Source organism: Drosophila suzukii, chromosome 3, assembly GCF_043229965.1.
Source record: "Drosophila suzukii chromosome 3, CBGP_Dsuzu_IsoJpt1.0, whole genome shotgun sequence".
Classification (NCBI taxonomy): Eukaryota; Metazoa; Arthropoda; class Insecta; order Diptera; family Drosophilidae; genus Drosophila; species Drosophila suzukii.
The window spans coordinates 67208624-67220921 of NC_092082.1; the positions used below are offsets into that span (position 1 = coordinate 67208624).

General features: G+C 42.2%; 1 protein-coding gene across 2 annotated transcripts in view; it reads right to left on the reverse strand.

Annotated features, from left to right (window-relative positions):
* The window catches only part of Calx (sodium/calcium exchanger 3), a 41448-nt gene extending 32644 nt beyond the window's left edge, over positions 1-8804 (reverse strand). The window contains exon 1 of one of the 2 annotated variants that reach the window (XM_036816917.3): positions 7920-8804. The gene's annotated coding sequence lies outside the window, so the exon portion shown is untranslated. Of the gene's footprint in view, positions 1-125; positions 346-7919 lie in introns of those variants that run through there. The other variant, XM_036816918.3, reaches the window with a different exon arrangement.
* Positions 8805-12298: the final 3494 nt, after the last annotated feature.

The following is a 12298-nucleotide window of genomic DNA, read 5'->3' on the forward strand; positions in this document are numbered from 1 at the left end:
AGAATTTTGTACAGTGGTGCTACTATTCCGACCGCCCCTGTATGTAGTCTTGGAATATCTCATTCACGACTCAAATGCACACACACAAGCGAAATGCAGCTGGATTTGTCTCCAGGGATACTCACTCCGGGATGGGATTGACTCTGCTCTAAGAGGCAGTGGGAAATCGGGACTTGACGGGAACGCTGAACTGAACGCTGGAGACTCAAGAGTGGATTGTGGAACGCCCCGCAGTTCGTCTCAGGCGTGACAACACATAGTTTCGCCCGCCCGTGGGGTGGGTGGCCTTCGCTCGCTTCCTGGCAAGCAACTGAGCCACAGTACTGCCGCTCAGCCAGGTGCGCCGTACTGGGGGAATAGCGGGAGGTGCCGGTGTGGGTGGGCGTTGCAACACGATGGGCGTGGCCCGATCACTCACCTGGGGATCCGGTTTCGGTCCTTTCGGTGTTTGACTCTTGGGGAAATCGTTAGCTCTGTTCCGATTTTGATTTTCATGAAGTTTAAATCAGAGCATTCGCACTCGCATTCGGATCGCGTGTAGTCTAATCAAATTGCCACTTTGGCAGCCGCAGATATCAGCTGGCTTTTTACTCAGTTGCTGTCCCCTTGCTCGATCGTATATAAGGTACATGTTTGGTATATGACGCACGGAGCGGCCTCAGATACGGTGACTCGATAGGGAGAAATACAATAGTGGGTCCGAAGCACCGGCGATAAGTCGAGCAATTACGTTTGTGCGATCACACCTGATGGCCGCCCCTCATCTTGATGGTCTCGTTTTCTGGATCGCGGTGTTATATGTTCTAGTTTGAATGGAAGATAATACGCACTGCCTGATAGCTACTATCAAGGCATGGAATTCAAGATACTATCCGCAGCTGTAAATTTAACCATTGACTAGGGACCTAACAGATATTGCGACAAAATAATCTCATGGCTATGTTCCAGTTTGAATTGAAGACAGTTAGCTCTATTTGATAGCAATTACACATTTGTATAGCAGTTTGAATAGAAGATAATACGCACTGCCTGATAGCTACTATCAAGGCATAGTCTTTAAGATACTATCCGCAACTGTAAATTTAACCATTGGCTAGGGACCTAACAGATATTGCGACAAAATAATCTCATGGCTATGTTCCAGTTTAAATAAATGATAGTTGGCACTGCTTGAAAACAATTATCACTTCATGGACTTGAAGATACTATCTGCAATTACACATATGTATAGCCATTGGCTAAGAACCCAACAAATATTGTGGCAAAATAATCTCTTGGTTGGGAATGTGGGTTAAAAAAGTTACCGAATTAAATATTTATCCTGAGCTAAAAGTGTCCTCAACATGCAAACGCACGAATCACTGGGCAAAACCTGACATTTTACCGAGATTTAAAGTCCTTCGGTGAAATCGCAAATCGAGGGAAATCTGCCAGTAAATGTGTCTGCACACTTTGCTCAAGCCATAAATCGCTTTGGCAGATATGGTACGCTGCAGTTTGTTGTATCCTTTGTGGGGGCTTTGTTTCAGGGACTAGATTTGTCAGGCTTCCGTGACAGAGGTATTTAGATTCGTTATGCTAACAAGGGAATGTTTGACAGGTTTCGGTGTTCAGTGTTCAGTGTTCGCCGGTCGGTGTTCGGTGCTCGGTGCTCGAATCCAGGGACGTCAAATGACATGTTTAATACGGGACCGAGTGGGAACAGTTGGCGATGTCAGCATATTTTAGCCCCCTACACTCCCTTTTGCTCCCCGGTTATTGGCGACATTTTGATATTGTCCTTGTAGCTGGAGCTGCGACGTTATAACAACAACTTTGATGACGGTCGTTACTCGAATCGTCGATTTGAAATGCCTTCTTGTCACAAAACTTGTGAGTGGTATGGTTTGGTATATGGCATGGTACACCCTTATCTGGTGCGAATGTGAGTGTGTGTGCGTAAGCGGTGGTGCAGATGTGTATCATTTTGTGTTGACAGTTGAACGGCCACGCCCCCACCGCCCTGCATTTTCACGCCTGTTGTGTGCTGTCGGAGCGTAAACTGTTTATTATTTAACAATATCCCTTTTTTATGTCTCGCGCTGTAAGGATGTGAGCGGGTGTGTGAGTTTTGAGCATTCTTATTTATTTATAACTGTATTTCACACTTCTGCAAGGATACGCACACAAAGCCGAGCATAAATCTCCGTGTTAAGACTTAAATAGTCGGGCGTTTAGCGAATGTCGCCGTACTGGGGGAAAAATATCAGGAATACAATTAAGATGAAAACATATAGTGTGTTTTCACAAATCATTAGATAAATTAAATTTAAAAAATAAATCATTTGAAACACCTATTACCATCGGTCTTAGTAAACTCTAAGCTCCCATGAAAATAAGCCGACAATACATAATACAGTAGTTTGTCAAATGATTGCCTAGTTCAGGCTATCTTTCTACTATTTAAGAAGTTATTGGTTAAAAAAGTTTTAATAAAACCCTGATTTAAAATATTAATTTTAAGTAAAAACAATTTACCCTAAAATCCGACCACTTCTAAAGATGTTCCTCACGATAAAACCTTTAATATAGACTATGATATCTTGATATTGGCTTGCTATTTTTCTCCCTGTAAGTCTGTTTGAAAGTGTTTGGGCGTGAGTGGGCGTGGCTTGCGACTTGACTGCGGAGTGGACGCAACGCAACAAGGCGCACATTCCCGTATCGCCGGAAACAGGCTTTTAGGCAGTCCGCCTGAGAGTAGACTACACATTCCCAGCCGTATCTCAACTGCTGCGTATGTGAGTGCGTTTGAGCTAGTGTGCGGCAGATAGGCGCAGATGCCTGTCGGTCTGTCAATTATGCGTGGCCCTATCTGCCTTGGAGGCCCCGCACCCAAAGCCACACCCACATCCTGGTCAATGGCAATCAGGCCGGGCAATCAAGGCCAGTACCCAGGCAGTATCGCATATCGCATATCCATCGCATCGCATCGCATCGCGAGCAGCCATCAACTATGGCTGGCATTGACATTGATTTGATTTCAAATCGCTTGAACGTTAAATGTCAGCATTCCGCAGAGGATGCCATTTGCCAGGGAGTGCACTATATAGCTATACAGCGGCACTCTCGTTTAGATGCAATAAAAACACGCGCACAAAAGGTCATTAGGGGATTTTCTTCTATCTGGGAAAACAATCCAAGAACCTTGGCACATACATATCTGCCTTAGTCACGTCCCGCTTTGACTAATAGTATTTTCTTGTAGAGCTTCCTCTGTCCCGAAACAAACATGCAGTCATCTAGCCGAAGTTAATGCCAGTTGTCAAGCAAATATAAACACAGTCACAGTTCTCTTTCGCAACAGCGAGTCTCAGACAAAGCGCTATCATAAATAATAATTAACAGTGCTCTCTAAACAAGCCCCCAGGCCATTAACTTGGAAGATATACGGGTTTATATACTACCCAAAGCACTTGTCATAGTTTTCTTTACTGCTTTACAGCTCTTAAAATTTAAAATAATAATAATATTCCCAGAGATAAGCCCGCGTTCGTTGAATAATCGCCCAGCTTGCTAGCAGTGTCAAATAGTCGAGTTTTCGGGGAGGATATTATCACTTGCGGGCCATGATTTAGGTACCGAAGCGAAAGCAGATGGAGTTGGGATATAGAAAATAGAAAATGGGAAAGCAGCTGCGTGTCGCATAAATATATGTGCGTGTGGATGTGTCACCAGGCTTCTATTGATTTTCCAGACCCAAACTCCAGGCGGGGGTTGCTCAAAGCGGAGGAGTCGAGGCCCTGACATGCCAAAGTTGGTTTAGATAGCGTTGTTAAAGTTGTTCGCCATTGCCATATCAAGTGGGCGGGTGGCACAAACTATTTGCTGCGGTCGGGCTTTCCTTGTCTTTCCTTCCGCAGGGGTTTCCCCAATAGAGTTTCCCTTTTGGAAAAACTTTAACTGAAACAAGCATGCCAGTTGTGTTTGCCAAAGAGTTGCCACTGGACTCGACAATTTGCCGTGTGTCATCAGCAGCAGGTTTCCCCAGAGCTCCCGGTTGATGATGGTCGATGGCTGATGGATGGTTGGCCAGATGTTTGCCCGGGGGCAGGAAAAAACTAGCCATCGGTCAGTGCATCAATCAATCTTTTAATGAATGAGAGTGCTGACGCAGCGCTTGATTAAGTCGTGACCAATCAGCAAAGCAAACATTTTGCCAAGTAATTTTAGTGTTTTTTTCGATTTTCCACTGATTTGTGGTGTGTTTGCTCCCCATAGCCAATAAGGACTGTACAGCTTTGGCCATTGTCATGTAATTTGGTTGCCTGCCTTGGCATGAAAACGGCAACAAAGTTGCAGGCTGCCTCCAAATCGCTGGAAAAATCACATTATCCCATCGCCATCATCATCATCGTCGTCGTCGCCGTTATCATCGTAATAATCTTGTGGCAGACTTCCCGGCCGGAGCAACAGTTTCGGCCCACAAACAAATTGTTATGCTCCGCCTTGGAAATCCATTAGAGCCGGCAAACAGAGCCAAAATGGCGCCCCCTAGCTTACCATACTTACTATACTCAGAAAAATCCATTTGGAAAATAAACTGCTTATAAATGGGTATTATTGCTCGCCCATAAATTGTTCTGAAATAGTTAATCTTTTCTGAGATATGACACTTATTTATTTAGCCGACTGTCAGTCATCATAAAATGTTAAGGGATAATCCTGATATTTTCTTAGCTTTGGCCAATATTCTAAGTAATTCCTTGTATTGAAGTGGTTTATGAATAAATATCTTGTGTCTAATGATTTACCACATTGTCAGATTTTATTTATGAAATAAAGTTGAACCTAATGTTTCTTGTGAAAATATACTAAATTATTTTACAATATTTATTTATTATTTAAAAATTAGGAGTTCATTTCATATCATTTTCTTTTAGTGTATGTATGTAGTTTGGCCCGTAACGAATAGGGTCAGGGAGCAGAGCTATCGATGGAGGAGAGAAGGTACGTTAAGGACCTCAATGAATGGGGAAAATTGAAATGGAAATTAAGTTCGAACGGGGCCAGATGAAGATTCAGCCGGCATGTGTGCGTTATCCGGCTTGTATCTTGTATCTCTGAGATACTACCCCACACTTTTGAATTATTCACCTTAACGCACCTGATTATGCCCTTTGGTGCCCTGGTCCTCGATGAATATTTCAGACACGCGTCACATCGACTTAATTGAAACCAGAATGTGAGCTCAAGCTAATGTGACAAGGATTAAGTACGTCCCAGTGCAAAGAGTTAATTGAAAGCGTTTCAATTTCATTTCTTGGCAATTTATTTCGACAACCGAATAGCCACATCTGCAGATGTGGGTGTTCTGTGGGTGTTTCTGTGTCTGCTAAGCGGAAAATTATCATTTCCTTGGCCTTTGTTGGCACAGTCAATGGAACTCGACCGCTTGAAGGGGCGAAGGGAAAATGGTAGAAATGGGGAAAATAAAATGAAAGGTTTTCACTTTGGTTTCCGTGCTGACACAATGCCGACATTTCGATGTGTATGTGTGTGTGTGTGTGTGCTTAGGTGCGTGACAACGGTAATTTAGATATCCCAATATCTTGTTCTTTTCGCGCGTCTTTTGTTTCGCCACAAAAGCTGGCTTAAGACTCGCCTGTCAGCACCACTGCCGCCATTTTGAGAATCTGTCCTTTTCCGCTTCCTTTTTTCAGCTGTTTTTCGCGTTATTTATTGCCAGTGCCTTTTCCTCTTTCCCTTTGATTTTTGTCATCTTTATGGAATTTTTATCTCTTTTAATTTATATATTCCACGCCCCTGCCCATCAACGCCATCACAATTTAATTGCCGTTCCGGGGAAAAAGCTGGAAAAGCGTAATCGAGTCTTTCGCGTTGTTTTCCCTTTTTTCCCCCAGGAAGCTGCCTGCATTTTATGCTCGACTTGGCTGGCTTAGAAATAAGCCTTATTTCAGCATTTCTCTACATTCTTTATGGCTCGCTGGCCCTAATCAAATTGCCTGCAGATCTGGCCAGCTCGGCGGTTTACGGGGCGTATGCGCAATTTGCTGCCACATACACGGTAAATCTAGCAGGGAAATGTGAAAAGCGAAGCTTGCCATTCAGTTTTTTATATTTTCTACCCCATAGCAGGCGATTTTTTACTGTCAGACGTATGATAAACTCTGCAGAAGCGGAATCCTGCATCAACTTTACACTCAAAAGGTTGCTTTTTCGGGGGTTTTTCATTTTTTGTGAGTCCGGAAAAACTGCAACTGCCGAGTCTGCTGATGCGGAGCCATTGTGCGAAATGTTGGCTTCCAGTTGCCATGGCCACTGCAACTGTAACTTTATTTCCACATTGTTGTTCAATTGGGGAGGGGGGCCTGGAAGTTGCTGCCGGTTTCATGAATCAAACATGACCGAATCCGAATCTTGTTATTTGCAGTTTTCTTCCTATGGTTTCTTTTGTGCACACATGTGCGCGGTTTATTTTTTTGTTAGTTAGAAAAGTTGGTCTCTTCACACACAAAAATACAAAAAAAAAGAAAAGTTAGTATTTGCCACTGTTTGTGGCGGCTGCAACGTATGCATGGCATAAGCCTTTGAGTGCCTGCCACTTTGCTCTAAGCCTTTAAAGCGCTGAATTTTCATCTGAGAGTTGCTCTGCGGTTTTGTCGTGTGGTCTGTTGCTTTTAATTCGCCAGAGCCATAAATAAAATTAATTTTCCCAAAAGCCTGTCTCTTCTGGATGTTCTATAGTCCCCTCAACGACTAAATAGCCCGAGGTATGGCTCTTATCGAAGACCGAAAATCTTTCGAGTGCTGATGCTTGGCACTTGATTGATTAGCTAGTTAATTGGCGTCACTTGGACCCCATTTAAATCTATTGAAATTTCTGGCAATCCTGCAGTTGTGTCCGATTGACAAATACTTTCGGAACGACCTTCCATTCAGGGGCCAGTGAATAAAGGAGTCCCATAAACGAGTGAATGGTTATTTATTTGTACAAAGGGACACAAAGTGAACTCTAAACTGAAATGGTAAGCAAATGTCAGGCGAGTGAGGCGAACAGTTTGACTGATATTGACAAAGGCAAATGCCACCGACCACCGCCCCCTGATGGGAAAAAAACGTGCCGGAAAAACTCAAGTGGCAGGCTGACTTGGGAAGGAGTACTACGCTTTCCAATTGTTTACCCGCCTCAGTGTTGATTGTTTTCCTTGGCTTTCTCGTTCGATACCCTAGTAGAAGGTAATATCATTATACAAGCATTTTCTATTCCTTATCACAGCAAAAAAATCATTTAAGGTACCTGTAAGGTATAATCAATTTATATAGTCTGCTCTTTTTGATAACTAAGGATTCATCTTAAGGATCTGCAGTCTATTTCCCAGTTAATAACGGTAAAGGGTTATTGAAGGGTTATTTCTTTCATCATTTACAAGGTTTAAGGTTTTAAAGGTTTTAAGGATTACAAAAGGGTCGTATTTGAGAGGTTTCATTTAAGATAGACTTGCATCCTTCAAGGGTATGTAAAGTTCGGATCCCTCCACCCAAAGTCAGCTAGGCTCCTCATTTGCTTTTCTCTTCCTCTGCGGTGCTGCTTGTCTTTTGAGTCGCACAAAAGACTCAATTAGGCGTTAGACAAAAGACGGCGGACAAAGCCATATGCTGCATGGCCCAGAAGTAGTCGCTAATTCGCGGACAAAGGGCGGCTGGGAAGGGGGCGTGGGCCTTAATCGATAGCGAAGCGAAATGAAAACGGAAAAACAAACTGACAATTGTCACGGACTGACTGCCCCCGTCCGTTGTCAAGGTAAGACCGTCCGCACACGGGGCGTATGCGTAATTTCTAAGCCGCACGGGGCGTATGAGTGACTGAGCCAGGCTTGGCCAAGAAAAATTGCTGGGGCTAAAACGAGATACATTACCGGCAATTGGAGATGGAGGCGCCAGTCTGGCGAGCTGCAGGATACGATGCTGCCGATGCTGCTGACACAATTTTCGCCGCTGCAGAGCTGCAGCTGCAGGATGCCCGCACACAGATGCACCAGATACAGATACAGATACAGTCACAGATACAGACACACAGATACACGAAGCTGCCGCCGAATTTGCGAGTTTCGAGCTTGCCACGACGAACTCCCGGAGGCTGTTGAACCGCACCACTCACTCTGAACTCTTTTGTGGGCTTATGCCGTTTTTGTGCACATTTCCCGCTGCCGTTGCTGCAACATTCGCGCTGCAGTTACCGTTGCCGTTGCCGTTGCCAAAAGTGAAAAGAGGCAGCCGGCGGTCGGTGGTCGGTGGTCAATGGTCAGAAAACAGGTTCAAATGTCGGCGACCGCAGGCGCAGGTCCTACGCGAGTGTGTTTGTGTGTGTGTGCGAGTGTGTCTGTATGTGCCGCACAACTTTCCCAAAAGTATGCAAAGATATTTAGCCTAGTTTTGGCTCTCCAACATCATCGCTGCTTTTTCTTTTCCGCAGTTTCTTGGCATTTTTTCATTCAATTCAATTTTCATTCTCCTTGCTCTCGAATTTATTTCAAAATTTATTTATGGAAGATCATTTCACTGGCATTTAACACTGTTTTTGTTTTTATTGTTGTTTCTAATAGAACTCACACACACGCCAGCAGGCACACACACCGCCGAATGCAGCCGTGTGTATCTGTGTGTTTGGCTGTGTAGTAAAAATAGTAAAACGCTCGGCACTTAAAATAGGAGAAGCGCAGCGAATAAACCGTTTGCCGCTGTTCTCTCCAATTGTTGTTGTTATTGTTTTGGTTGCTGTTCTCGTTGTTGCTGTTGTTGTAGTGGCTGTGGTTGCCGCTGCTGCGTGTGGAAATCTCGGAAAACCGTTACACGCTCAAACGCCGGATAATGAAAGACTAACCTGCGAGCCACTAACCGACTGCCACATTGGCCGACTGCCTCAGAAAAGCCGACCGAGCGCACGAAGGGCACCCGAAGTGCCCCGAAGAGGGGCGGTGGAGTGGGGGGAGGGCCGAATGATAAGGAAGAAAGTGCACAGGAAAAGGAACGGAATGGCAATGGAACACTGGCCAGGCGATAACAACTGCGCCGCTCTCTCTGTCTCTCTCTCTCTATCGCTGTCCTCTCTCCTCTGTTCGGTTTCCTGTCCCCAGGTCTCTCTCGTTGCAGTGGCGCATTTCGCAGGGGGTTATAGGGGGTTAGGGGTTGGGGGTTGAGGGTCCAACTACACCCCCACCCCTTCTACCACCCGCTGTCTTAGACAAGCAAGCGCGTAAGTTTTTGACGCCCGTGTTAAGTCGGTTGGAAAAAGTTGCTGCTGAGTCTTAATATACCCTTTATTATAGGTAAGGTCTATCAGGAACGAACACTGACACAAATCAAAGGTATATAAAGGTAATGCTCGTAGGTAAAATATTTGTATATTACTCAACTCCCTTTACAAGAAAACAAAATCATAAAATATATCGTTTTGTTGTAAAATTGTATCAGATCAATAAATGGTTTTGATAAAGCACGTATAGAAGATTTGCTCCATCATCTGGTACAACATACGAGGGAGTCATAGAATTCGTGGGAAATACAATACAATACAATTTCGACCGAAGAGATTTCAGGGACACCACCGATAATAAAATTTATACATTTAAAAATATCATCTTGATTTGCTTATAAATGTTAAAAGTTGTTCTATACATTAGGTTTGTTTTTTGACTTGTACCAAAATGTGTCATTCGGAATTTAAATGTATTATATTCTTCTTCGACTGAACTTAGTTTACGTCATTAAAATTAAACGAAAAATTAACAATTATATAATTAATATCAACCGAATTCGGTAGGTATTCTTAGTTACACAAAGGTTTCTGTTAACCGAATAATACATAACACGTAATACATATTTATAACTAAACTTTTGTTAATTAAGTATTGCCCTGACAGTTGCAAAAAAACTTAATTGCTAGGCGTATAACCGGAAAAATTGGTTTCCGCTGTATAATTTACATTTTGTTAGTTGCTAGTCTCACTATTCACAACATGTCTAAATATTTATCAAGCAAGTTAGCAAGTTACTAAATTATTCGTTCTCAGTCTCCATTTTAAAAATGACGTCTAAAGCATTCCGTTAAAGACCTACTGACAATTTGAAGTTAATATTTGACATAATATTTTATAAAATTAATATTCTTAACTTTTTTTTTCTTAAACAAATATGATTTAGAAATAAAGTGATTTTTAAAAAAATACAAGTCTTTACAAAATGATATCTCACTTACCTTTTGGTGAAAAAGAATTAATGAAAGCGTTAGAGCGAATACTCTACAGCACCGTATCAAAGTTTCAAAAAATTATATGCGATTTTTCATTTTCCAAAAAACTATGAAAAATATTATAATTATCATGATAAATTTCAAATATTGGTGTTGTGTTCTATTAAATTGATCTATATTCTAAATTAATATAAAATATTTTGAACTAAAAATTTACTATTTATGTACAATGTACGTTGGAATACACAGATACAACTAAAAGTACACCCATACTGAATATGGAATATGCCCGCCTCTAGTATCGTAGGGCATTGCAGTGCCTTCGGAGATGGAATCCCTCACAAATTTTCCTTGTGCGATGGCGTATGCGTTTGCGTTTGGGGACCCCGACGGCTCGACGGCTCGGCGGCTGACGGGCCGCGAACTGCGAACTGCGAGCTGTACGCGGCGTCGTAAAAATAAATAAGCAAAACGGAAATTAATAAGACCCAAATGTTGCCGCTGTCGCAGCGACCTCCCTTCCGCCCCTGAGCGACCTGCCGCGACAATGGCCATACCCCATAGCCCCATAGCCATATAGACGAAGAAATGGCAACATCACCACCAGAAGCAGTGAAAAAGAAGCGAACGCTGCGTGCCATGGCTGTAAGTACGGTCGTAAATACAAACAAGTATTGCCATTGTCGCACACACACACATTGGGGGTTTGTAGATGTGTGTTCACAACCTTTTCCTGCCTTTGTGTTGGACTTCCAACTTTTTTTGCCCGCTTTTCTATTTGTATTCGTTACGGACATGAACCCATTCGGCAGGGGAGCAAACGGGGCGTATGAGCAATATATTTATGTTTATAGCCTCCAGCTTGTGTGTAGGCATAAAAATGTCGCGATTTTTTTAGTGACTATGATTATTTGGCACGACAATTCAATTCCGCGAATGAATAGGCAGCCATAAAATCATGGCACCCTTTACGAATAATAATTTAGATTACTTTATTTAGAAATTGAATATCCCTGAATTTTAGCATCTCATTTTAAGGCCACCATTAAATTCATTACCCTCGAAATAATACTCATCAACTTGTTTTTTAAGTTTTATTTATGTAGTTTTTTATTTTAATCATTGTTTAAATCTACAAATACATTTACAGCGGAGGGCGAAAGAACAAAAAATTAAAAATGTTTACTCATTGTTTTGTTGTTACATGCAAATTTTTACTTCTGCGTGTTGTTGACAAATTTGTTGTGGTTTTTGTTTCAAGTTCTTGCTTTTACCATCAAACGTTTATATAATTCTGCATTTGTTTATAAATATTTGTAGTCCATATTATGAGTTATTTATCTTTTTTGTTTTGTCCTCGTTTGGTTTTTGTTTTGCTTCGTTTTTAGTTTAGTATCATATCATATCTCTTTCACATCAGCATCCATCGATCAATATTATTAATTACTCAATATAATTTGTTAACAACTAATAATAATAATTTTGTTTAGTTTTTCATTTTCTTTCATAACTAACATGCCATAATTATCGTTATCTCCAATGCTAATGATCATCTTCACTAAGTTAGAAAACAGACAGTTGGAAAACGAAAACAGCGCGAATTAAACTCGAGTGTCTGGGTGTATCTCTCTGCGTGGGTGTGACTGTGGGTCTAGCCGAGCTCATCGAATATCCGAATATCTGATTACTCTCATTTTTCACAATTCACAATTTGAGATTCGCAATTAGCCAGCCCTAGCCGCTTTGTCAGACCCACTCATTTGATAACGACAATGCCAAGCTTTTTAATTCGTTGAATTTCAATGGGGTGGCCAACAATCTGACCGCTCAACCGTTCGTGTGTTTGTTTCTGGGGGCGTGTGTGTGGGCGGGGAAAGCGATAAAAAACAATCAAAGGAAAGTAAACACAATACTGCCTTGGGCTTGCCCCATTTTGGGGCGCTGTGCCGTGTAAAACTTACAAACATTTATTTTGTGGGCGCTTTTTGTTCTGTTATTATTCTGTTTTGGGTTTGCATCTGCTTTTTTTGTTTTTCTTCTGGGCCT